Source organism: Phoca vitulina, unplaced genomic scaffold (assembly GCF_004348235.1).
Source record: "Phoca vitulina isolate PV1807 unplaced genomic scaffold, GSC_HSeal_1.0 scaffold36, whole genome shotgun sequence".
In the NCBI taxonomy this organism is placed as follows: Eukaryota; Metazoa; Chordata; class Mammalia; order Carnivora; family Phocidae; genus Phoca; species Phoca vitulina.
In genome coordinates, this window is record NW_022589739.1 from 17,738,727 (window position 1) to 17,765,196 (window position 26,470).

Consider the following 26,470-nt stretch of genomic DNA (forward strand, 5'->3'; position numbering starts at 1 on the left):
AGGCTCTTGGTGCAGCACCTGCCTGAGTGGAACCCATTCTGGAGGCAGGCTGGAGTCTAGTGCTTGTGACACAATGTATAAGTAACTTGGGGATCTTGTGAAGATTCAGATTTGATTCAGGAGTCATAACGAACTCGTAGATCGTGCCAGCGCTGCTGGTGCATGGGCTATAAGGGCCAAGGCAGAGGAATGGAGTTAGTCTGCATCATGTACTGTCTGATCTTGGACATGACTAATCTCTCTAAACCTCGGTTTCCTTTTCTGTAAATAGGAGATAAAAATGGTGTCTACCTCATAAAGTGGTTGTGAGGATTAAATGAGAGTGCATGTAAATAGCTTGATATGATGCCAGGACAGAATAAAAGTTCAATAAATAATGTTAAGTTACATTACAGAGTTACATTACATTACGTTACAGAGACGTTAAGTACCTCGGTGAAAGATGCACAGCATGTAGGTGACAGTCATAGCTTATGCCCTCCTACAGCTTCAATGCTGACCCACCTGAATATGACACTCAAATGTATATCTCAAGCCCAGCCCTCATCTTTCACCTCCAAACCCTTATATCCATCTGCCTAACTGACCTCTCTTAGATGTTTTAAAGGCAATTTGCATTAGTTTCCTATTCCCGCTCTGACACATTACCACAAGCAAAGCAGAAGCTTAAAACAGTACAAATTTATACTCTTACAGTTATGTAGATCAGAAGTCTAAAATCAGTCTCGATAGGCTAAAGTCAAGGTGTCATTAGGTTTGGTTCCTTCTGGAGGCTCTGAGGGGAGACTCTGTTTTCTTTTTCAGCTTCTAGAAGTTGTCTGCCTTCCCTGGCGCCTTCCTCACATAACTGTAACCTCTTCCTTGTTGTCACATCTATTGCTTTTCTGGAGTCAAATCTCCCTGTGCTTCCCTCTTATAAGGACACATGTGATTACATCTAGGGCCCACCTGGATAATCCAAGATAATCTCCCCATCTCAATATTTAATTTAATCATTTTGGCAGAGTCTCTTTTTCCATATACAGTAATATTCACAGGTTCCAGGGATTCAGTTTGCCATATACCTCAAGCTCAATATATCCCAAACTGAGCTCATGATGTTGCAGTGTTACCCACTCAGAATATCAACTGCCCAGTTGTTTACCTCCCCAACCCTGTACCTGCAAACTCACTGTGAATTTATTATCTCAACATCCATTCCCAATCCCCTTACCCCCTTTTCCATTTTTTCTAAAGGGAATAGAAAAGTTAAACAGTAGATCTTCCAGCTTCCCTGGCAGCTAGGAGTGGCCTGATGACACAGTTATGTCTGGTAAGACTTCAGCAGAAATCTACTGGGGGTGGGGGATGGTGGTTTGGGAAAGGTTTTCCTTTCCTGATGAAAGAGACAATTGTCTTGAATTTTGCCCCCTTTCTCAATTCTTCCTGCCTTGACTTGATCATGGGGCATGGAGGTGGTTTCAGCTTTGAGGAAAAAGATCTTCATGTTAGCCCTGGCATCACTGAACTGTTAAACAAATCCCTCCTACCTTTGGAATTCTTATTATCTTTTTATTGTCTAAGGAAACTTATTATCTGAGGAAATGCACATACACATACATGTACACACACCACCCTTGTGTGTTCAAGCCACCGTTGGTCCGGTTGTCTGGTCATTTCACAAAAGTATTCCTAACTGCTATTGCCAAGTCCTGTCTTTTTGACCTCCATGTCTCTCCCCTCCTCCCCACCCTTTTTCACTCTACCACCTCACTGGTCTGCTTTCAGGCTCTAGTACATGTACGTTCCCTCCTGTCATCGTGCCTTTACAAATCTGTTCCCTTATCTGGAATATTCTTTTTTTTTTTAAGATTTTATTTACTTATTTGAGTGAGAGAGAGAGCAAGTGAGAGAGGGCAATAGTGGGGGCAGGGGCAGAGGCAGAGACAGAGGGAGAAGCAGACTCCCCACTGAGCAGGGAGCTTGATGTGGGTCTCGATCCCAGGACCCTGTGATCATGACCTGAGCCAAGACCAGATGCTTAACTGACTGAGCCACCCAGGCACCCCTGGAATATTCTTCCTTCTCCCTATTAAAAAACAAAATTCAACTCAGTAAATTTTAAAGATCTTATGCAATGAATGACTCATGAATCGGGCAGCATCCAGTCTAGCAGATAGAAAAGAACTCTGAAGAGCTGTACAAAATGAAAGACCTTCAGGAACAAGAAGTTGCATTAGGCAAAAAAGCAGGTTGGTTATTGCTTTGGATTGGGTTACTTTCCTTTAGGGGATGGCAGGGGTCTATCAGGCAGATTATCTAACTAGTGCTGATTAGGCAATTCCTGATTTATTGGTTTAAGGTTCTATTTCTGGGAGAGCTGACACAATGAACTCTGGTTTGGTGATGTGGTGCTTAGCATAAAAGTGACTCCATTTTGGGCCTACTGTCTTGTTTTTAACATCCTTTTATGCTAGTTAATGTCCATCCTTTAACCCTCAGATTAAGTACCACTTCCCCCGGAAACCTTCCCTGGTCTCATCTTGGTCTACCCTGTGCACCAGTCAGCTGAGTGGAATTTTATATTTATTTATTTAATACCCCTACTAGGTATTCACTCCATGGAGGCAGGGAGCTTGTTTCTTTTTACTCACTATTTTTTTTTTTTTAATTTTTTTTTTTTTTTTTTTTTTTTTTTTTATCTGAGAGAGAGAATGAGAGACAGAGAGCATGAGAGGGGGAGGATCAGAGGGAGAAGCAGATTCCCCGCTGAGCGGGCAGTCCGATGCGGGACTCGATCCCGGGACTCCAGGATCATGACCTGAGCCGAAGGCAGTTGCTTAACCAACTGAGCCACCCAGGCGCCCCATCTTTTTACTCACTATTATAGAAGAAGCAGTTGACACAACCTATGCACTTAGTATTTGTTGAATGATGTGAGTGTCTAAAACAGGATTCTAGCTCAAGTCTCTCCTACTCCTGAGTCCCTGCTTTTTCCCTATGCTACACCATCCAGAATGAGTAGATCTGGGACATGGGAAATTGCTGAAAAGGGCCAATCTCAGTTTCATAGTGTCTTCAGGCTGGAAAAACTAAGCAGATAGAACAATACACAACTTGGTGAAGAAGTTTTTGATAAACCACATGACCTGGCTTCTCCTTTCTAAGGGGTTAATTCATTCTGCTCTCAGTTTTGGTGTATTGCTGGTGTCTGGAAGCTCTCTTGACCAATATAACAAGCATCTCTCTAAGAGGGAGGTGCTCAGATTTTGGTTATCACACAGACTATGGCAACTCTGTGGGTTCTGAGTGCCTAGAGACATGATTTTATTTTTTTATTTTAAAAAATATTGTATTTATTTTTGTCATGATAGGTGTTCTCTTTAATCATCATCCCCTATTTCCCCCATCCCCAAACCCACCTCCCCCTGGTAAACCATCAATTTGTTCTCTATAGTTAAGAGTTTGTTTCTTGATTTGTCTCTCTCTTTTTTTCTTTGCTCATTTGTTTCTTAAGTTCCACAGATGAGTGAGAACATATGGTATTTGTCTTTCTCTGACTAATTTATTTTGCTCATAATTATGCTCTCTAGTTCTATCCATGTTGTTGCAAATGGCAAAGTTTCATTCCTTTTTATGGCTGAATAATATTCTATTATATATATCCACATCTTTTTTTTAAGTTATTTTTTTAAAGATTTTATTTATTTGACACAGAGAGAGAGAGCACAAGTAGTGGGAGCGGGAGAGGGAGAAGCAGGCTTCTCGCTGAGCAGGGAGCCTGATGCAGGGCTCCATCCCAGGACTCTGGGATCATGACCTGAGCTTAACTAAGCCACCCAGGCGCCCCTATCCACATCTTCTTTATCCATTCTTCTATCAGTGTACACTTGGGCTGCTTCCATAGTTTGGCTATTGTAAATAATGCTGCAATAAACATAGGGGTGCATGTGTCCCTTCATATTTTGGGGGTGAATATCCAGTAGTACCATTGCTGGATCATAAGGTACTTCTATTTTTAACTTTTTGAGGAACTTCTATACTGTTTTCCACAGTGGCTGGACCAGTTTGCGTTCCCACCAACAGTGACAAGTGTTGCTTTTTTCCCACATCCTTGTCAACACTTTTTGTTTCTTGTGTTGTTGATTTTAGTCATTCTGACTGGTGTGAAGTGATATCTCATTGTAGTTTTGATTTGTGATGAGTGATGTTGAGCATCTTTTCATGTGTCTGTTGGCCAACTGTATGTCTTCTTTGGAGAAATGTCTATGTCTGTTGCCCATTTTTTAATTGAGTTGTTTTTTGGGTATTGAGTCATATCAGTTCTTTATATATTTTGGATGCTAACCCTTCATTGTATGTCATTTGCAAATATCTTCTCCCATTCAGTCGGTTGCTTTTAGTTTAGTTTAGTTTTGTTGACTGTTTCCTTCACTGTGTAGAAGCTTTTTATTTTGATGTAGTCCCAATAATTTATTTTTGCTTTTATTTCCCTTGCCTCAGGAGACATACCTAGAAAAATATTAAGATAGCCAACGTCAGAGAGATTACTGCTATGCTCTCTTCAAGGATTTTTATGGTTTCAGGTCTCATATTTCTGTCTTTAGTCCATTTTGAGTTTATTTTTGTGTATGGTGTAAGAAAGTGGTCCAGTTTCATTCTTTTGCATATGCTGTCCAGTTTTCCCAATACTGCTTGTTGAAGAGACTCTTTTTCCCATGGTATATTCATTCCTTTTTTGTTGAAGATTAATTAACCATATAATTATGGGTTTATTTCTGGGTTTCCTGTTCTATTCCATTGATCTATGTGTCTATTTTTATGTCGGTCCCATACTGTTTTAATTACTACTGCTTTGTAATATAACTTGAAATCTGGAATTGTGATGCCTCCAGCTTTGTTTTTCTTTCTCAAGATTGTTTTGGCTGTGGGTGCCTGGGTGGCTCAGTTGGTTGAGCATCTGACTCTTGATTTCGGCTCAGGTCATGATCTCAGGGAGTGAGATTGAGCGCCATGTTGGGCTCCATGCTGGGTGTGAGCCTGCTTAAGATTCTCTCTCTCCCTCTCTGTCTGCCTTCCCCCGCCCCACTGCTCTGCTCTGCACTTGTGCCTGCTCTCTCTCTCTCTCAAGGGGAAAATAAAAAAAAGATTACTTAGGCTATTTGAGGTCTTTTGTGGTTCCATACAAATTTTAGGATTGTTTGTTCTAGTTTGGTGCAAAATGCTGTTGGTATTTTGATAGGGATTGCATTAAATCTGTAGATTGCTTTGGGTAGTTAGACATTTTAACAATATTTCTTCTTCCAACTCATGAGCATGGAGTGTCTTTCCGTTTCTTTGTGTCATCTTGAAATTCTTTCATCTGCGTTTTATAGTTTTCAGAGTCCAGGTCTTTCACCTCTTTAGTTAAAATTGTTCCTAGTTGTTTTATTGTTTTTGGTGCAATTGTAAGTGGGATTATTTTCTTATAACAATAGTGTAGAGGAATGCAACAGATTTCTGTACATTGATTTTGTATCCTGTGACTTTAATGAATTCATTATCAGTTCTAGTAGTTTTTTGGCAAAGTCTTTAGGGTTTTCTATATATAGTATGTCATCTGCAAATAGAGTTTTACTTGTTCTTTACCAGTTGGGTGCCTTTTATTTATTTATTTTTAAAGATTTTTAATTTATTTGAGAAAGCGAGCGAGCGAGAATGAAAGAACATGAGCAGAGGGGGGAGGGGCAGAGGGAGAGGAAGAAGCAGACTCCCCACTGAGCAAGGAGCCTTGCGCGGGGTTTGATCCTAGGACCCCAGGATCATGACCTGAGCCAAAGGCAGACGCTTAACAGACTGAACCACCCAGGCACCCCTAGGTGCCTTTTATTTCATTATGCTGTCTAATTGCTGTGGCTACAACTTTCACTACTATGTTGAATAAAAGTGGCGAAAGTGAACATCCTTGTATTGTTCCTACCTTAGAGGGAAAGAGCTCTCAGTTTTCCACCATTGAGTATAATGTTGGCTGGAGGTTTTTCATATAAGGCCTTTATTATGTTGAGATATGTTTTCTCTAGACCTACTTTACAGAGAGTTTTTTTTAACATGAATGGATGTTGTACTTTGTCAAATGCTTTTTCTGCATCTATTTAAATGATCATAAGGTTTTTATCCTTTCTCTTATTGATATGACATATCACATGGATTGTTTTGCAAATACTAAACCACCCTTGCATTCTGGGGATAAATCCCATTTGATTGTGGTGTTTGATTTTTTAAAAATATATTGTTGGATTTGGTTTGCTAATATTTTGTTGAGCATTTTTCATCTATATTCACTAGAGATATTGGCCTGCAGTGTTTTGTTTGTTTGTTTGTTTGTTTTTGTGGTGTCTCTATCCAGTTTTGGTATCAGGGAGATACTGGCCTCATAGGATGAATTTAGTTTTTCCTTCATCTTGTATTTTTTGGAATAGTTTAAGAGGGATGGGTATTAACTTTTTTTTTTTTTTTTTGTATTAATTCTTCTTTAAATGTTTCGTAGAATCCATCTGTGAAGCCATCTAGTCCTGAACTTGTTTTTTGGGAGTTTTTTGATTACTGATTCAATTTCATACCTGGTGATTGGTCTGTTCAAATTTTCTATTTCTTCCTGCTTTGGTTTTGATAGATTATGTTTCTAGGAGTTTATTCATTTCTTCTAAGTTGTCCAATTTGTTGGCATAGAGGTTTTCATAATATTCTGTTATAATTGTTTGTATTTCTGGGATGTTGGTTGTTATTTCTTTTCTTTCATTAGTAATTTTGTTTATTTGGGTTCTCTCTCTCTCTCTTTTTAAAAAATGAGTCTTGCTAGAGATTTATCAATTTTGTTGATCCTTTCAAAGAGCCAGCTCCTGGTTTCATTTACTGTTCTATTGTTTTTTTTCTTTCTGTATCATTTATTTCTGCTCTGATCTTTATTATTTACTTCCTTTTGCTGGGTTTGGGTTTTGTTTGTTGTTCTCTTTTTAGCTCCTTTAGGTGTAAGGTAAGGTTGTTTATTTGAGATTTTTCTTGCTTTTTGAGATAGGACTGTGTTGCTATAAACTTCTCTCTTAGAACCACTTTTGCTACATCCCCCAAATTTTGGACTATTGTGTTTTCATTTTCGTTTCCATGTAATTTTGATTTCTTCTTTAATTTCTTGGTTGACCCATTCATTGTTTAATAGCATGTTATTTAACCTCCATGTATTTTTGCTCTTTCCAGATTTTTTTCTTTTCTTTTTTTTTTTCAGATTTTTTTCTTGTGGTTGATTTCTAGTTTCGTAGCATTGTGGTCAGAAAGGATGTATGGTATGACTTCAATTTTTTGAATTTGTTGAGACTTGTTTTATGGCCTAATATGTGATCTCTTCTGGAAAATGTTCCATGTGCACTTGAAAAAAATATGTATTATGTTTTAGGATGGAATGTTCTGAGTATGTCTGTTAAATCCATCTGGTCCAGCGTGTCATTCAAAGCCACTGTTTCCTTGTTGATTTTCTGTTTGGATGATCTGTCCATCAATGTAAGTGGGGTGTTCTCCTACTATTATTATACTACTATCAATTATTTATTTTATGTTTATTATTAACTGTTTTATGTTTGGGTGCTCCCATGTTGGATGCATAAGTATTTACAATTGTTATATCCTCTTGTTGGATTGTCCCCTTTATTATTATATAGTGTCCTTCTTTGTCTCTTGTTACAGTCTTTGTTTTGAAGTTTATTTTGAGGGCACCTCAGTTGGTTAAGCATCTGACTCTTGGTTTCAGCTCACGTCCTGATCTCATGGCTCTTGGGATCGAGCCCCATGTCAGACTCTGCACTCAGCAGGAGTGTGTGTTAGATATCCTCTCCCTCTGCCCTTTCCCCCCACTCTCTCCCACTCTCAAATAAATAAATAAATAAATTTTTAAAAAGATAAAGTTTATTTTGTCTGATATAAATATTGCTACCCCAGCTTTCTTTGGGCATCCATTTGCATGATAAATGTTTCTCCAACCCTCACTTTCAATTTGCAGGTGTCTTTTAGTCTGAAATGAGTGTCTTGTAGGCAGTATATAGATGGGTCTTGTTTTTTCACCCACTCCGTCACCCTGTGTCCTTTGATTGAAGCATTTAGTCCATTTACATTCAAAATAATTATCAGTGGATATGTATTTATTGCTTTTTTTTTTTTTTTTTTTTTACCTATTTTATGGTTGTTTCTATAGATTTTTTCTGATCCTTCTCTTGCTCTCTTTCATGGTTTGTTGGCTTTCTTTAGTGATATATTTGGATTTCTTTCTCTTTATTATTTGCATATCTATTAGTGGTTTTTGATTCGTGGTTACCATGAGGTTTGTATATAACATCTTCTGCATATAGCAGTCTATATTAAGTTGATGGTTGCTTAAGTTTGAACCCATTCTTTACTCCTTTCTCTCCCACATTTTAGGTATATAGTATCATATTTTACACCCTTTTATTGTATGAATCCCTTGACTGATTTTTACAGAAATATATTTTTTTAATTGCTTTTGTGTTTTTTTACTTTTCATACTCTCACTTATGGTCTTTCCTTTCCACTCAAAGAAGTCCCTTTATATTTCTTGTAGGGCTCATTTAGTGGTCATGAACTCCTTTAGTTTTTGTTTGTCTGAGATACACTTTTTTCTCCTATTCTGAATGATAGCCTTGCTGGATAGAGTGTTCTTGGCTGCAGATTTGTCCCTTTCAGCACTTTGACCATATCATGCCACTCCCTTGGCCTACAAAGTTTCTGCTGAAAAAGCTGCTGATAGCCTTATGGAGTTTCCTTTGTATGTAACTGTCTTCTTTTCTCTTGCTGCTTTTAATTTTTGCTTTATTGCTACTTTTTGCCATTTTAATTACTATATGTCTTGATGTGGACCTCCTTAGATTGAATTTTTTGGGGGATGATCTCTGTGCCTCCGGGATCTGGATATCTTTTCTTCCCCAGATAGGGAAGTTTTCAGCTCTTATTTCTTCAAAGACATTTTCTGCCCCCTTATATCTCTCTTCTTCTGAGATCCCTATAAAGTGGAAGTTTTTACAGTTGATGGCGTCACTGAGTTCCCTAAGACTATTCTCAATTTGAATAATTTTCTTTCTTCTCCTTTGCTTAGCTTGATTACTTTCTATTAGTCTGTCCTCTGGTTCATTAATTTGTTCCTCTGCTTTGTCCAACCTGCTATTTATTCCATCAAGTGTATTTTTAATTTCGTATATTGTGTTCTTGGTCTCTGATTGATTCTTTTTAATCTCTGTATTAAGGGTTCACTGATATCCTCCCCTCTTTTCTCAAGTCTAGTGAGTATCTTTATGATTTTTTTTATTTTTTTATTTTTAAAGATCTTATTTATGTATTTGACAGAGAGAGACACAGCGAGAGAGGGAACACAAGCAGGGGGAGTGGGAGAGGGAGAAGCAGGCCTCTCGCTGAGCAGGGATCCCGATGTGGGGCTCGATCCCAGGACCCTGGGATCATGACCTAAGATGAAGGCAGACGCTTAATGACTAAGCCACCCAGGCACCCCTATGATCATTATTTTAAATTCTCTATTTGGCAAATTACTTACATCTGTCTTGTGTTGGTCTCTTACTGTAGTTTGGTCCTGTTCTTTCATTTGGGAGATGCTTCTCTGTCTCCTCATTTTGTCTGACTTTCTGTCTCTGTTTTTGTGTGTTAGGAAAGTCAGCTACTTCTCTTGCTCTTAAAGATAATAGCCTCAGAAAGAAGAGGTCCTTTGTTGGCCTGGCACTTCAGGGAGTGTCTCCTATGTGTTTTACATGTGTTCTGCTGTTGAGTCTTGGCCTCTTTTTCCTTCCATCTGGTTGTCTGCAGAGACTCTCTTTGCTTGTTGTGGGCAGCAAAGTGTGCAGTGGTCTGCTTGCAAAAGGAGATGTGTTCCTGCCACTGCCAGAACTGAGATCCTGCAAACTATGTGGGTCAGGAGATGTGGTGTTGGCAGGGTTTGCACTGGTCCTCTGGGGGAGGGGCCCACAGCACCAAGACTCAAGCTAGCATGCCTGGGAAGGGCAGATCCAGCAAAGTGCAGTGGGGTAGGGCTTGGTGCAGGCAAATTGGGTAAGGAGTGTGAGCACTGCTGGTTCCTGCAGGTGGCAGTTGTTTATGCTGGGGTGTAGGGGACAGAATTGGCACCTGCCAGCTCCTTTGTTCCTAATGGGGTTTCCTGGTGATCCCTGTCTCTCTAGGCTGTGCTTTGAGATGAGCAAATCACTCTCCCTCCCATCTGCACCTGGCATTTTTCAAACTGCTGGTTCTATGTCATATCTGCTGTTTGTCATGCTGTCTCTTTAGTTAAGGGAGGGGACTCTGCTTCCTAATGCCTTCCAGGCTCTCCCAGAGCTGATTTTTAAAATTCCAGGCTTTATATCTGGCTGGTTTTAAGAACTCACAAAATTCAGCCCTTCTCACTTTCAAAGACAAGTATTACTGAGACTCTTCCTCCCCGTTCATGGGCTCTGAGGTGTGAAAGTGTATTTTCTGCCCTTCTCTGCATCACTGGCTCCCTCCCCACCATGGATGGCCATGGCCCATTCACTCCCGGACTGTGTCTTTGCCCTTCCTACCTTTTTCAGTGTGGCTTCCTCCCTGCCTTTAGTTGTGGAGTTTGTTCTTCCAGTCTTTGGGTTGCTTTCTGGGTTATTTACGCTGATATGGGTGTTATCTAGTTGTATCTGTGGGAGGAGGCGAGCTTAGGGTCTTCTTACTCCACCATCTTCCCAGCCGACCTTTTGTTTTTAATTCTTACATTTTTTGGAACCCAAACCAAAGATTATGATTAATTCAATAAATTATATATTTTTATACCTCAGGATGATTGTACATAATGTCACTTGAAGAGTAAAGTCAGAAAGAATCAAATTCCATTTAAAAAATATAATAAAAATGAATAGTATTGCATTTAGATATTCTATTAGTTCTCTTTTGCTGCTTAACAAATTACCTCAAAACTCAGTGGCTTAACCCAAGAAACATTTATTATCTCATTGCTTCTGTGGTCAGGAGTTCCAGAGTGGCTCAGCTGGGTGGTTCTGGCTCAGGGTCTCTCGTGAGGTTGCAGTCAGGATGCCATCAGGGGCTGTAGTCAACTAAAGGCCTGACTGGAGCTGGAGGATACACTTCCAAGGTCAGCAGGCCTTAGCTCCTCACCACGTGGACCTTTTTTGGGGCTGCGTGAGTGTCCTCAGGACATGGCAACTGGCTACTTCTAGAATGAGTGATCCAAGAACAGCAAGGAGCAAGTCACAATGCCTCTTATGACCCAGGCTCCGAAGGTGCACATTGTCACTTCTGCTTATTCTATTTGTTAGAAACTATGTACTAAATCAGCCCACACTCAAGCAGAGGGAGGTTAGACTCCACCCCTTGAAGGGAGGAATATCAAAGAATTTGTTGACCTATTTTAAAACTATCATGGGGTGCCTGGGTGGCTCAGTTGGTTAGGTGTCTGCCTTTGGCTCGGGTCATGATCTCGGGGTCGTGGGATCGAGCCTCGCATCAGGCTCCCTGCTCAGCGGGGAGTCTGCTTCTCTCTCTCTCCCTCTGCCCCTTCTCCCTGCTCGTGCTCTCTCTCTTACTCTCTCTCTCTCAAATAAATAAATAAATGAAATCTTAAAAAATAAAACTATCATTGATGTCTCAGCCATATTCTTATGATATCAGGAGCATGATTATATCTAGATGAAAAAAAAAAAACCAGACTCTTGTGGGAGGGCCCTTCATTTATCATGTCTGGTTTGTCCTCCTTATCAACAGTTGTCCCCCTCATGTTTCCTCCCAAGATGTGCAGGCCCTGTGTTAGGCTGTGCATTTCAAGGGTGAGTCAGAACAAGAGTGGCTTTGCTTAAGAACTAATGTATGCAGGTACCATGCTGAGCATTTCGGTTCTTTTTATCTTCACTACCATCCTTTGAGATAAGTACTATGATTATCCCCACTTTGCAGATGAGGAAACAGGCTCAGGCAGTTAAAATAACTGGCCCAAGGACACTCAGTAAGTTGAGGACGTAGGATTTGAATTCAGGACCGTCTAGATGTTTCCAGCCTTCCTGGAGCTCAAGGTCTTCCAAAGCACACACCACCTGATCAATTGCTGGTAGAGGGTGATAGTCGCAGCAGTTAGAGGTACGTGCAAGGCATAAAGGTGCATAAAGGAGGAAATGACCAAATCGCCTGGTGCCGTACCACCTCCAGGGTCATCTTCCACAGTGCGGGTCTTCCTGTCTACAGGTAAAAGTTGAAGCTGTCATTCAGGCCTTCGTGACACGGCCCCTGCTGGCTTTTTCAGCTTCACTTCATCTAGCATCCTTCACCAAACCTGTCCTAGCCACATGGAACTTCTCACTCTTCTCTGGACACACCACGTTCTTCATACACCTGTGCCTCTGCATAGGCCATTCCCTCTTTCCAAAATGCCATGTTCTTCCAGTCTGACAAGTTGCCATAACGCCTTCATGACCCATCTCAAATAGTCCATGAAATTTTCCCAAAGCAATTTGAGCAGGCTCCCTTTTAGAGAATTTACCAGTAGCTGTTGTAATTGCAACCCCAGTGGCATCCAGGGCCTCCAAGATTCTTAAAATCTAGGTAAAATGGATTTTGCCTAACCATTTCCTCCCAAGTTTACAGCTTTGTGGAAGCCAAAGCCCTCCGTCATTTTTCTGCAGATTCTCAGACTTACATTGTCGCATCAGCTCTTTTCTCCTGGGCTTCCTACTTCCTCATGTGTGGCCTATGTTTTCACCGTGTAATCCAGACGGGAAATTTTGCTCCTTCACTGGTCTCCAAGCAAAATCTGCTCACACACAGTACTTATGAATGCAGAAGGCTTTACTGAAGAGCTGGGGGTCACACAGCAAATCTTTTAAAGTCCCGGGGAGTCACCCTGCCCTCTTCAGTCCTCTTTGGCTACTTGGTCATGGGGTGCTCCCCGCTTTGCCCTTTCTTCATGCAGTACTAGTCCCCCCCTCCCCCCCGCCCCCATTTCGCTGATGTTCCCTTTCTCTCTGAAGGAACAAATCTCTTCTAGAGCCTTTCTCGTGCAGAGCAGATCCAGGGCACTTTCTCCTCATGGCTTCTCCTTCTACCCAAGAGCTTATCAAAGTGTTTTCCCAAACAAAGCGAGTCCTTTCCGAAGAGGAATTCTGGAACCAGCAGTTAGGATAATAATTTCCCCATCCCTTTACCTAACTTTGTGTTTATGAGTGTTTTACCCATGGGTCTGAATCAGGTCTTATTCGGTTCATTTTGGTTACCACAGCTCCATGCACAGGGGCCTTAGTAACATTGATTGAGTAAATGAATTGATGATTGATGGGAATGATTAACTGAAAAAACAGAATGAAAGAATGAAGAGGTTGATGGTAATTTGATTTGATGGTTCCCAGGGATCTTTACAATGCAAAAGAAAGAGGCTGACCAAGGGTTTAAGCCCTAATTTTAGTCCTGGTTTTGCCTTTAACTTGCTGTGTATCCATGGGCAGGTGTCTTTTCCTCTCTGTACCTTGGCTATAAGATGAGAAGGTGGCTTCTAGTTATTCCTTTTTGTTCCACCAACCACACTTGGTTCTAATCCCCTCCTGATATCTGAAGCTTCATATTGGGGACCTGGCTGGCCTGCTGGGTAGCTTATTATTAAAACCCACCTGCCTGGCTAAGAAGTACTTTCATATCATCATGGGGAGGTGGGGGGGAGGGGGTAATGGGAAGTTTTCAGTTAGCCATAACTGTACCTCAGATAAACCTCGTTGGCTACATACTGCCCCTGCACAAGAAGTGATTTCAAAGCAGAGGGCCAACCTGGAATTTTTTAGCCTATGGTTCTGATTCAGTGATACCAGGTTTCTCCGCCTGCACAAGCCTCACCTTCCTCTACTGCCTTAGCAAGCTGGATGTTCAGTGAGCTGCCTTTTACCCCTCACCAGCTTTAGGTATTAAATCCATCAGTCTAATACCCAGCCCTCAAGCCACTTCATTGACCAGGTTTGTTGTCTCTGAAATTTCCTGAAACTTTCTGTAGATTTCTTTCTTTCTTTCTTTTCTTTCCTTTCCCCCCTTTCCTCCCTCCCTCTCTCTTTCTTCCTTGCCTCTCTCCCTTCCCTCCCTCCTTCCCTCCCTTCCTTCCTTCCCCTTCCCTTTCTTTTTCTTTCTCCCTTTCTTCCTCTCTCTCTCTTTCTTTCTTTCTTTCTTTCTTCTTTCTGTTCCTTCCTTCCTTCCTCTCTTTCTTTATCTATCTATCTATCTATCTATCTATCTATCTATCTATCTATCTCTCTATCTATCTTTCTATCTATCTATCTTAAGCACGCTCCATGCCCAGCACGGAGCCTGACACAGGGCTTGATCTCCCAACCCTGAGATCTGATCTGAGCTGAAATGAAGAATCAGCTGCTTAACCGACTCAGCTACCTACAGGTGCCCCATCTGTAGGATTTCTGAAGGAATTGAGGACCCCATGTCATATTCTTGGTAAAGCTTCAGTCATAGCTGTTTCTCCCCTGTTTGGGGTCTTACAACTTGAGCTACCTATCATGAGTCTTCAGAGGCAAGAGTTCATGAGAGCTAAATGATTGGTTTTCATTTATTCTTAGTTCATTGATGTCACTAAGCCACTCTGCCAGCAACCTATATTTTTGAGAGCTGAAGGGTATCCAATGGGTTGTTTTCTATAATGGATTTTGTTGCTGCTGCCAGGAACCCCATTTCACTCATCTTTGCTTTTAGGGATTCTGGGGTAACTTAAAAAATAAAGGCAAAAACAGGTATAACCCACAGAATCTTGGAATATTTGATTGGTGCCCAGTTCCATATGAACTAGGATGTGATTAATAACAATTATTTATTAGCGTACATTTACCTATGCCAAACATTGAGCTAAATGCAATGCAAAAGGCATCTCATTTACGTAAACATTACTAGCAGACAGCATTGGACAGGTTGAGAAACTTGCTCGGGTGGGGCGCCTGGCTGGCTCAGTCAGTAGAGCGTGCAACTCTTGATCTCGGTCGGGGTTATAAGTTCTCTGCAGTCACTTAATAATCCAAGAGAAATAGTTGAAACAAGTCTCAATTCCTGTGGCTGCAGTTGGTCCCAGAGCTGTAACTGATATTCATCATCACCTTCCTCTGCCATCCAGTCTAGATTTTCCTTACTCTCAGTCCACACTTTGGCTGGTCTTGGTTTCTTGCCTGGTGGTGGTAGTTGGGGGACTATGACCTTCATCTTAGAAGTCCTTATCGTTGCCTTCCCTTGACAGGTCATACTTACAGTAATTGCCTGTTTGTCATTACCACTGGGTTTGTTCCTGAGCTGGCTCTTAACTGAGCTTTAACAGAAAATTCCACCATTCTGGTAATAATCCTTCTAGGTGATGACATATACAATATGATCAGTGGGTCCCTGTAATCAGCACCTCCTTTGCTAAAAGTGGGTCCCTTGTTCTGAGTCAATGTTGTGTGGGTGTAGGGACCTTGGAAACTTTCAGATGGTAGTTCTAGCATAGGCACTGAAAGTAAAATTATATCCAAAATTATATCCAATTGGCATAATTTCACTTCTCTTCCCAGGGGTGAAGAGGTTCAAAGTAATCAACTTGCCACCAAGAGGCTGACTGGTTTCCTTATGGATTGGTGTTATGCTGAAAGCTCAGCATTGGTCTTTGCTACTGGCTTTTTTTTTTTAATGAAATGTTTTATTTTGACATAACTAGACGTACTTGCAGTTGTTAGAGGCAATATAGACCCCACGTGTTCTCTACCCAGTTTCCCTGGGGGTATCATCTGCAGAACTAGAGCCATAATGTGGATCAACTGGCCTTTTTTTCCAGCAAATTTTATTTTAATTAATTAATTAATTAATTAATTAATTATTTTTTTTAGCAGAATAATCTCAAACACATTTTATTGACTGGAGTTCTTTTTTTTTTTAATTTTTTTCATTTTTTTTCTTCTTCTGAGTTTTTATTAAATTCTATTTAGGTAACATACAGTGTAATATAAGTTTCTGGTGTGCGATTTAGTGATTCATCACTTACATACAACACCCAGTGCTCATCACAAGTGCCCTTCTTAAGCCCCATCACCTATTTCACTCATCCCCCCACCCACCTCCCTCTGATAGCCATCAGTTTGTTCTCTACAGGTAAGAGTCTGCTTTCTGTTTTGTCTCTCTTTCCCCCCCACTATGTTCATCGTTTTGTTTCTTAAATTCCACATATGAGTGAAATATGGTATATGTCTTTCTCTGACTGACTTATTTCACTTAGCCTAATACTCTCTAGCTCCATCTATGGTAAGTATACTCTTTAATCCCCATCCCCTATATCCCCCATCCCTCCAGCCACCTTCTTTCTGGTAACCGTCAGTTTGTTCTCTATCGTTAAGAGTCTGTTTCTTGGTTTGTCTTTCTCTCTTTTTCCTTTGCTTGTTTTTTTTTTTTTTTGTTTCTTAAATTCCACATATAAGTGGGATCATATGGTGTTTGTCTCTCTTTGACTGATTTATTTTGCTTGGCATTATGCTCTCTAGCTCCATCCATGTCATTGCAAAGGGCAAGATTTCATTCTTTATGGTTGAATAATATTCCATTGTATATATATACCACATCTTCTTAATCCATTCATCAATTTATGGACACTTGGGCTGCCTCCATAATTTGGCTATTGTAAATAATGCTGCAATAAACATAGGGTTGCATGTATCCCTTTGAATTAGTGTTTTTGTATTTGAGGGTAAATACCCAGTAGTGCAATGGTAGGGTAGTTCTATTTTTAACTTTTTTGAGGAACCTCTATACTGTTTTCCACAGTGGCTGTTCCAATTTGCATTCCCACCAACAGTGCAAGAGGGTTCCTTTTTCTCCACATCCTCACCAACACTTGTTATTTCTTGTGTTTTTTATTTTAGCCGTTCTGACAGGTATGAAGTGATATCTCATTGTGGTTTTGATTTGCATTTCCCTGATGGTAAACGATGATGAACATCTTTTCATATGTCTGTTGGCCATCTTATGTCTTCTTTGGAGAAATGTCTATTCATGTCTATTGCCCATTTTTAAATTCGATTATTTGTTTTTGGGTGTTGAGTTATATCAGTTCTTTATATATTTTGGATACTCATCCTTTATCGGATATGTCATTTGCAAATATATTCATGCATTCAGTAGGTTGCCTTTTAGTTTTGTTGATTGTTTACTTCGATGTGCAAATGCTTTCTATTTTGATGTAGTCCCAGTAATTTACTTTCTCTTTTATATCCCCTATCTCAAGGAGACAATATCTAGAAAAATGTTGCTATAGCTGATGTCAGAGAGATTACTGCCTGTGCTCTCTTCAAGGATTTTTATGTTTTCAGGTCTCACATTTTGGTCTTTAATCCATTTTGAGTTTATTTTTTGTGTATGGTGAAAGAAAGTGATCCAGTTTCATTCTTTTGCATGTGGCTGTCCAGTTTTCCCAATACCGTTTGTTGAAGAGACTCTTTTTCCCATGGTATATTCATTCCACCTTTGTTGACAATTAATTAATGATATAATTGTGGGTTTATTTCTGGGTTTCCTGTTCTATTCCATTGATCTATGTGTCTTTTTTTATGCCAGTTCTGTACTGTTTTAATTACTATTGCTTTGTAATATAACTTGAAATCTGGAATTGTGATGCCTCCAAGTTTTGTTTTTCTTTCTCAAGATTGCTTTGGCTATTTGAGGTCTTTTGTGGTTCCATACAAATTTTGGTATTGTTTGTTCTGGGTCTGTGCAAAATACTGTTGGTATTTTGATAGGGATTTCACTAAATCTATAGATTGCTTTGGGTAATATAGACATGGGGGCTCAATCCCAGGACCCAGAGATCATGACCTGAGCTGAAGGCAGATGCTTTAAATGACTGAGCCACCCAGGTGCCCCACAACTTTCCTTATAGAGTTTTCCAAAGATGCTACACAGCATCCTTATGCCCGACAGCTCTGGGTCATATGCCTGAGTATCAAGGTAACTTACACTACAGACTGAATCTGCTGTAGAACCCTCTTGCTCTGAGCTCCAAACAGAATTAACAGCCTTCCAAGTCATCAGATAAAGAGACCAGAGCAACATAAGATATGCTGCCTCCAAAATCTATGAAGCACTGTGGCTCTTTCTCAGTGATAGGAATGCTAGTGCAAAAACTTGTCCTTTACCTTAGATGGGATGTTCTACATAATCTAGGCCATTGAGCCACTCTGAAAACTTCTCTAACCTGGCAAGCCCCTGAATCTTCATGGGGTTTATCTCCCAACATCTGGAACACTCATGTCTTTTTGAGGCATATAAGGTACTTTCCTGCCTACTAGGACTGCTAGCATGATATCATCATTCTAGTGGACCACTGTTAGATGTTTTCTGGAATGAGAAGATGATCAAGAGGTCTATAGACCACTCTGTGACAGAGCAAGAGAGTTGACATAGACTTGGGACAAGATAGTGAATGTGGACTTAAGATAAAGGTAAATTTTTTTTAAGTTTGTTGTTTATATATGTATGTATGTATGTATGTATGTATGTATGTAAGTAAGCTCTACGCCCAATGTGGGGCTCAAACTCATGACCCTGAGATCAAGAGTCACATGCTCTTCCAACTGAGCCATCCAGGAACCCCAGGTAAACTGTTTTTGATCCTCTTTAGTAATGGGGAAAAACATGTTTGTCAGATCAATAGTCACCTTTCAAGTGCCAGAGGTTGCATTACAGTTAGAATACCATGTTCAGGGTGCCTTGGTGGCTCAGTGATTAAGCATCTGCCTTCAGCTCAGGTCATGATCCCAGGGTTCTGGGATCGAGCCCTGCATTGGGCTCCCTGCTCAGCGGGAAGCCTGCTTCTCCCTTTCCCACTCCCCCTGCTTGCGTTCCCTCTCTCACTGTTTCTCTCTCTCTCTCTGTCAAATAAATAAATAAAATCTTAAAAAAAAAGAACACCACATTTAGCATGGCAGCTACAATTAAGGTTATAAGTCAGTTAGGTTTATGGGAGTCCACCATCATCTGTCAGGGCCTATTTGCTTTTTGCAGAGGCCAGAGAAGTGACTTGAATGGGGATATAATGGGATGAACACTGTTGCATCTTCTAAGTCTTTTATGATAGTACTAATCTCTGCAGTTCCTTCTGGATGCAGTGTTGCTTCTCATGTACCCTCTTGGCTGGCTGCAGCAGTGGGCTGGCTGGGTAATATCACGGGCTTCCAGTTGGCCCTTTCTATTATCAAGATCAGGAAATGAAGGCAAAGATTCTGATATGTGCTAAATATATCCCTACCAGTCTGTACTCTTAAAAATTGGGGGATTAACTACAGGGTAGGTTTATGAATGTATTTCACCATTGTGACAAGGGCTTGGGCTAGAAGTCCTTTTATTACTTGGGCTCCATATTCCTCTCTCTAACCAGAGGCCCCTAATGATGTTTTGGGGCCCCTGGTATAATCGGTGTCTGCTCACACTCCATATCCAACAATCTTGAGAGGTTTTTTTTCTCCTCTATCCAACATTGTATTCCATTCCCCCAAGTCTAATACCTTCAAGATCCATCTCCACACATGTTCCCTTGTTGCCTTCCAGCATGCATCAGCCAGGGCCCACAATACGTTTGGTGTAGAAATCATCTCCTCCCAGGACAGAGACCCTTCTTTTCCAGCCCAGGCCAATACCTGACTCTGCTTATTAGCCTGGCAGCCAATGGGGCGATGGGTCAGATACTGAGTAAGTCAAGTGTCATCTTATCAAGTACCTGCCTTAGTTCAGGCTTTTGTAGCATCTCGAGACAAGGAGAGACTGCTTTGTTCTGGCAAGAAGGAGTGGGCTGCTTCTGCCGGGACAGAGAATCTAGAGTTTCAGGTTCTAAGGTTTCCCTGCTAACATGTCCCTGTCTCAGGTATTAGGATTCTGTTCTCTTGCTAGTGAGACCCTGGTGTCAGCACAGGACTACGATAGAGCTTGTGCATGCGGTCTCCGTTGCATTTCTGCCACCAGTGCCATACTGAGAAGGGCCCTCAAAAAAGAAAACGTGGAGCCTAGTTCTTAAAATTGTTCCTTTTTTAGTTTCTGATTATAAACGTACTACATGTTCATTGTACAAAATTTATCAAGGACAGAAAAGTATAAAGACATGGAAAAAATTATCACCCATAATTATACTACCCAAAGGCAACCTGGCACATTTACTTCCAATCTTTTTTTTTTTTTTTTTTTTAATGCCTATTTTAACCTAGCTGAGGTCAGGCCATAAATGCAATTTTATCTGTTCACTTAAAATATTCACTTAGTATGAGAAAAATTGCCCGTGCTAGTAAAATCCTAAGTTTTAGAAGCTGAATTTACACAAGTAGATAGAGCCAAAATTTACTCAACTGTTCTGTTATTGGGCATTTAAGTTGTTTCCAAATTTTGCTTAAGGGCAGGAGTGAGGGTTCTAGAGGCAGATGTACTTGAGTTCCAGACTTGGTTCTGCTTACTAGCTGTGTAGCCCTGGGTAAATTACTTAATTTCAAATTCATCATCTAAAACTGGGATTGACAGTTCCTATCACCTAAGGTTTTTGTAAGGATTAAGTGATACGTGTGAACACCAAAAGCAACTCTTGGCACATAGTAGGTGTTCAATAAATGGTACTGGGATGGCACATCTTTCTGCAGAAACCTTGGCCCCAGTTTGGATGATTTTATTGAATTCTGAATTTTTTTTACTCCCCCAGATTGCCCTCTGCCATATAGCATGATGATTAAGAAGAAAGACCTGGGAATCAGGCTGTAGGGTTTTGAATGTTCGCTTTACCAGTCACTAGCTGTTGAACTTCAGGCAAGTGATTGAAATTTTCTGGGGCTCAGTTTCTTTGTCTATAAAATGAGGAAAATGATGGCATGTGTCTCATAGTATTATTTTGAGAACTGAGTGAAAAATACTTAGAACTGCCTGGTACGTGGTCAGCACTTTGTAACTGTGATTATCATCATGATCCTCATTAATTGGCCAACGTTGTCACTCAGAATTTCTCGTGGGCTGACTTTTCCTTCAGAGTTCCCACTCTGTTGCTCACTTCCTTAACTCCCTACTTCCTCTTCTCTCTTCTCCCTGGCCCAAAATCGAATTCTTATTTTATGTTATCTCTGTTTAGTTTTTTCCTTCCAAACCATACCTGAGGGGCTCCAAGTTTCTGGGGAATAGAATAATAGAAACATTTACCTAGCTCTGACTCTGTGCCAGGCACTGAGGTAAATGCTTTACGTGGATTAACTCATTCTCACAACAGTCTCATGAGGTAGACATAAATGTTACACCCACTTTATAGATGGAGGACATTGCAGTTTTGGAAAAATGTAACAGCTTACATAAGGTCAGACCCTAGGAACTCATGGAAGCAGGAATTGAACCCAGGTTTGTGGGATTCCATATTCTACGCTCTAACCATTGGAAGATGGTAACCACAGGAAGATGGTTAAGATTGTACACTCTAGTGTTAGACTGTCTGTGTTCAAATTCTGGATTTGTTGCTCTCGCTTACTACTGTCACGCCTACAGTCTGAGTGGCTCCTGAGAGGAATTGCTATTCCATTTGAGATAGAAGCAAATGTGGTCCAGTTGTATTTTTATATAGTGTTTTCTTCAAAACCCAACATAGAACCTGCCACAGAACAGATGCCTTATAAACATTTGCTCAAACAAATATATTCAATATACTATTATAGGCACTGTGTGGGTTACGAGGGGGATTGATGTGTTGTCCTTGCCCTCAAGGAGCTTATAGACTAGGAGAAACTAGTCAGGTGCTTAAATCATCATAATATCAGGAAGAATGTGCTAATATTTGCATGTAAAAACAAAACTATCTGGGGACGCCTGGGTGGCTCAGTCAGATAAGCGTCTGACTCTTGGTTTCAGCTCAGGTCATGATCTCAGGGTTGTGAGATTGAATCCTGCATTGGACTCTGTGCTGGGCATGGAGACTGCTTGAAATTCTTTCTCTCCTTCTCCCCTATACCCCCCACCCCCATGTGTGCTGTCTCTCTCTCTCAAAAAAAACCAAAAAACTATCTGTAAAAATAAAGAAGAGGGAGAGGGTAATTCATTTTGGGGTATCCACTGAGGTTTCCAGGAGAAGTTATTGTTTGAGATGGTCTTGAAAGAAAGGTAATCTTTTTTAGGAGGAGGGTGGGAAAGAATGGCCTTCTAGGCAGAAAAAATAGCAGGAAAAAGGCATAGAGGAAGGAGGGTTTCAGGTATGTTCAAGGAATGGTGAGTGACTGAGGAAAGCCTGAGCGTAGGTCATATGGGGTTAGGAGAAGGAGTAGACACTGTGGATTGTGCAGCACTCATTCATCTACTTCCAGTAACAACTCCTGATTTTCATTCAGGGATCTACTCTACCTTATTTTCAGTCCATGTTGGTTGAGTAGGGCAGGCCCCATCCATACACACAGTGCAGACCCAGACCAGCCGATGAGTAGCACATCACTGCTAACAATGACACATGTCCACAGCAGACCAATCAGAGCCCCCAAAGCTCAATTTCCTACACCTTCTAATTTTGATATGGGAGAAATGAACTCCCCTTTTTTTTTTTTTTTAAAGATTTTATTTATTTATCTGAGAGATAGAATGGGAGAGAGAGAGCATGAGAGGGGGGAGGGTCAGAGGGAGAAGCAGACTCAGCCCCATGCGGGACTTGATCCCGGGACTCCAGAATCATGACCTGAGCCGAAGGCAGTCGCCCAACCAACTGAGCCACCCAGGCGCCCGCAATGAACTCCAGTGAACTCCCTTTTCCCTAGGACTGGACCTGGGAGTATGCAGGCTGGAGCAACAGCAACCATTTTGCCCCTGTGAATGGATAGCATGGCCAAGAAAGAGATTACAAATAAAAAAAAAAAAAAAATAAGGAAAGCAAAGCTGAGCGATGGAGAGAGAGAAACTAGTTCTGGCAAAACCAGCACGTCTTCTTAACTTCTCCAGTATGTAAGGCAGTAAGCACACACGCCCCCTCCTCTGTGTTAAGCTTTCTCAAGCCCGTTCAAGTTGCATCTTCTGTCACTTGCCACCAAAAGAGCTTTGACACAGTCATGCTAAGCATTTTAATTTTATCCTGTAGGTGATGGAATCAATGAAAGGATTCCTTCCCCTGGGCTGGTCACATGAACCCATCTGTGTTTTGTTAAGCTTGCTCTGGCATCTGGTGGGGTGACAAATATTCTGAAGACAGACTGACATAGATTCAAACCCCATCTGTGTCATTTATTAGCCCCGTGATCTCAGGAAGGGTATCAGTCAGAGTTCTACCAGAGAAACAGAACCTGTAGGAGAATATATATTCATATAAGGGGTGGGTAGGGAGGGGAGGAGAAGGGAAGGGGGGGAGAGATTGATTTATTGCAAAGAATTGCCTTTTGGGATTATGGGTGCTGGCAGTCTGGAATCCTAGGGCAGGCCAGAAGGCTGGAAATTCTCAAGTAGGAGCTGAAGCAGCAGGCCAGAGGTGGATTTCTTCCTCCTCCAGGAAACCTCAATTTTGCTCTTAAGGCATTTTTACTGATTGGATGAGTCCTATCCAGATTTTGAGGATAGTCTCCATTATCTAAAAGTCAACTGATTGTAGGTATTAACCACATCTACAAAATAACTTGACAGCAACACTTAGATTTGATTTCATGTTTTATTAAATAACTGGGTACTATAGTATGGCCAAATCAGTACATAAAACTAAGTATCACAGGAATTTACTTAATTTCCATGTTTTCTCAGCTCTAAATTGAGATACTGATCCTTACTTACCTTATACATGAAAATATACATAAAGTAAGAGCATACTGCTCGATGCAGCAGTAGCTCGGGTTTTTTTTGGGTTTGTTTGTTTTTTTTTTTTGTTTTAATTTGTAAGGCTTTATTCTGAATCAGACCCCGTTCTAAGAAAGTACTCTGATATGACCAATGTCATCAGGTGACTCATTGGGAATTCTGGTTTTAACCACTTTTTAAAAGTTTGACATAACCAAGGAAAGATGAACGTATGCAGACCTTCTGCTCTACCAATTCCGCCTCTAGGTATATACCCTAAAAACCCTCATACACATGAACCAGGACATGTGTGCAAGGATGTTCATAGCAAGGGGCGCCTGGGTGGCTCAGTAGGTTAAGCATCTGCCTTTGGCTCCCTGAGTTGGGCTCCCTGCTCAGCAGGGAGTCTGCTTTTCCATCTCCCTCTGCCCCTCCCCCACTCATGCTCTCCCTCTCTCTCTCTGTCTTGCGCTCTCTCTCAAGTAAATAAAATCTTAAAAAAAAGAATGTTCATAGCAGTAAATAAGCCAGTTTGACGAATAAATTGGGGTATAGTCACCCATGGAATTATATGCAGCAGGGAAAAAGGAATGAACTAAAAAAAATGTGGCCTAATCTTTTTTTTATTTATTTTTTATTTTTAAAGATTTTATTTATTTATTTGACTCAGAGAGAAAGAGAGAGAGCACAAGCAGGGGGAGCAGCAGAGGGAGAGGGAGAAGCAGGCTCCTCACTGAGCAGGGAGCCCAATGTAGGGCTTGATTCCAGGACCCTGGGATTATGACCTGAGCCGAAGGCAGATGCTAGCCCACTGAGCCACCCAGGTGCTGCTTTTTAAAAAAATTTTATTTAGAAATTTGAGAGAGAAAGAGCATGGGTGGGGGCAGAGGTAGAGGGACAAGCAGACTCCCTGCTGAGTGGGGAGCCCGTCCTGGGGCTTCATTCCAGGACTTGGAGATCATGACCTGAGCTGAAGTCAGATGCTTAACCAATTGAGCCACCCAGGTGCCCCTGGACTAATCTTAATAACAATATTGAGTGTGAGAAGAAGGAAGTCTCAGAAGATTACATTTATCATGAAACTTTTTATGAAGTTCAAAACAGCAAAAACAATATGTTGATTGGGCATAATAGGTTCATGATAATGCTATTTTCAAAAGAGAGAAAGCACTTTATATTCTTTAGGTCTTTGAATCTGCACATGTCCCTGAAGTAAGTATTCCAGCCATGGAAAACTGAGGCATAGAGAGGTGGTCACAGTGTCTGAGCTGGGGTTACCAGCCTGGGTAGGCCATGGGTCGATTGCCATCTCTCCATCTAGTGGGAAAGCCACCCACAACTCTGCTCTAGGGCCCAGCCCACCTGGACCCAGGCAAGCCTGGAGGCAGCGCTGTCCTGGGCCTGGTGCAGCCACCTGCAGCCAGCACTGGGCAGGGAGATACTGCTGGAGCAGTGACAGCCGCAGGGCATCCCCACTGTCTCCTTCCTCCTGAATCTAGAGGGCCACAGTGAGCCCACAGCCCTGGCCAGGTCCAATCTGGTGGCTGAAGTGGGCAGCTGTGTCTAGAAGCATGGCAGCCAAGTAGGCCACTCCCTGGGGCCCCCAGTCGTCCACGAGGGACTCCTCCAGGCCACCCAGCAGCAGGAGGGAGGGGGCTGGGCCCAGGGCCTCATGGGCAGAGCACAGAAGCTGAAGGAGTTCATGGGTTAAGGGTGGGTACTGGAAGTGGATCTTCTGTAGCCACAGGGGGTCGAGTGCTTAGAGCAGCTCAGTTTATGGGAGTGAGAAGGACTTGGCAACAGTTTAGAAGAGCAGGATTCGGTTGGGATAAGAATATATTTTTCCAACCTGGATGGTTTTTAAGTAAAAGTAATATAAGTACATGGGGAACAAAGTTAAACCAATTCAAATTGGTAGTCACTGAAAAGTTAGTTTCCCTCCTACTCCAGAAGGTCAGGCCTTTTACTCAGAAGTAATCAATGTTGATAATTTCCTAATGACTTTCCCGGATTTTGTTCTATATGTGTAGACACACATGCATGCACACACACACACACACACACACACACACCTCTTTTCACATTCAGTTTCCCCACTACCTCTCTGCCCCTGCCAAGAATCTTGCTGTTTTAATTTAACAGTGTATTTTGGAGAATGTTCCATTTCTTCACATACAAATGTACTTACTCTATGTTATTTTTTTAATTTTATTTTTTTTAAAGTAGGCTTCATGCCCAGCATGGAGCCCAGTGCAGGGCTTGAACTCACAATCCTGAGATAAAGAGTTGAACACTTAACCCACTGAGCCACCCAGGTGCCCCCAAATGTACTTCTTTTAAAAAATGGCTACAAAATGTTCCACCGTGCGGTTAAACAATTATTTATTTAAAAATTCTCCGACTGATGGTCATTTAGGTTCCTAACATTTTTTGCTGTTATAAATAATATAAGAATAAACATCTTTGTACGTATATATCTTTGAGTAATGTACAAGAACATCTGTAAGATAAATTTTTAGAACTGGCAGTGCTGCATTAAAGGGTTTGCACATTCGGAATGTCAATAAACACTACTAATAGTCCTTCAAAAAAAAATCACATTAGTTTATATCCCACCAACAGTATAAGAGGTGTTTGCTTCCCTACCCCTTATCAACATGGCCAT

The 26,470-nt window shown here is 41.2% G+C and overlaps 1 pseudogene; it reads right to left on the minus strand.

The window, feature by feature from the left end:
- Positions 1 to 116: 116 nt before the first annotated feature.
- Positions 117 to 26,470, minus strand: LOC116646287 (annotated as a pseudogene).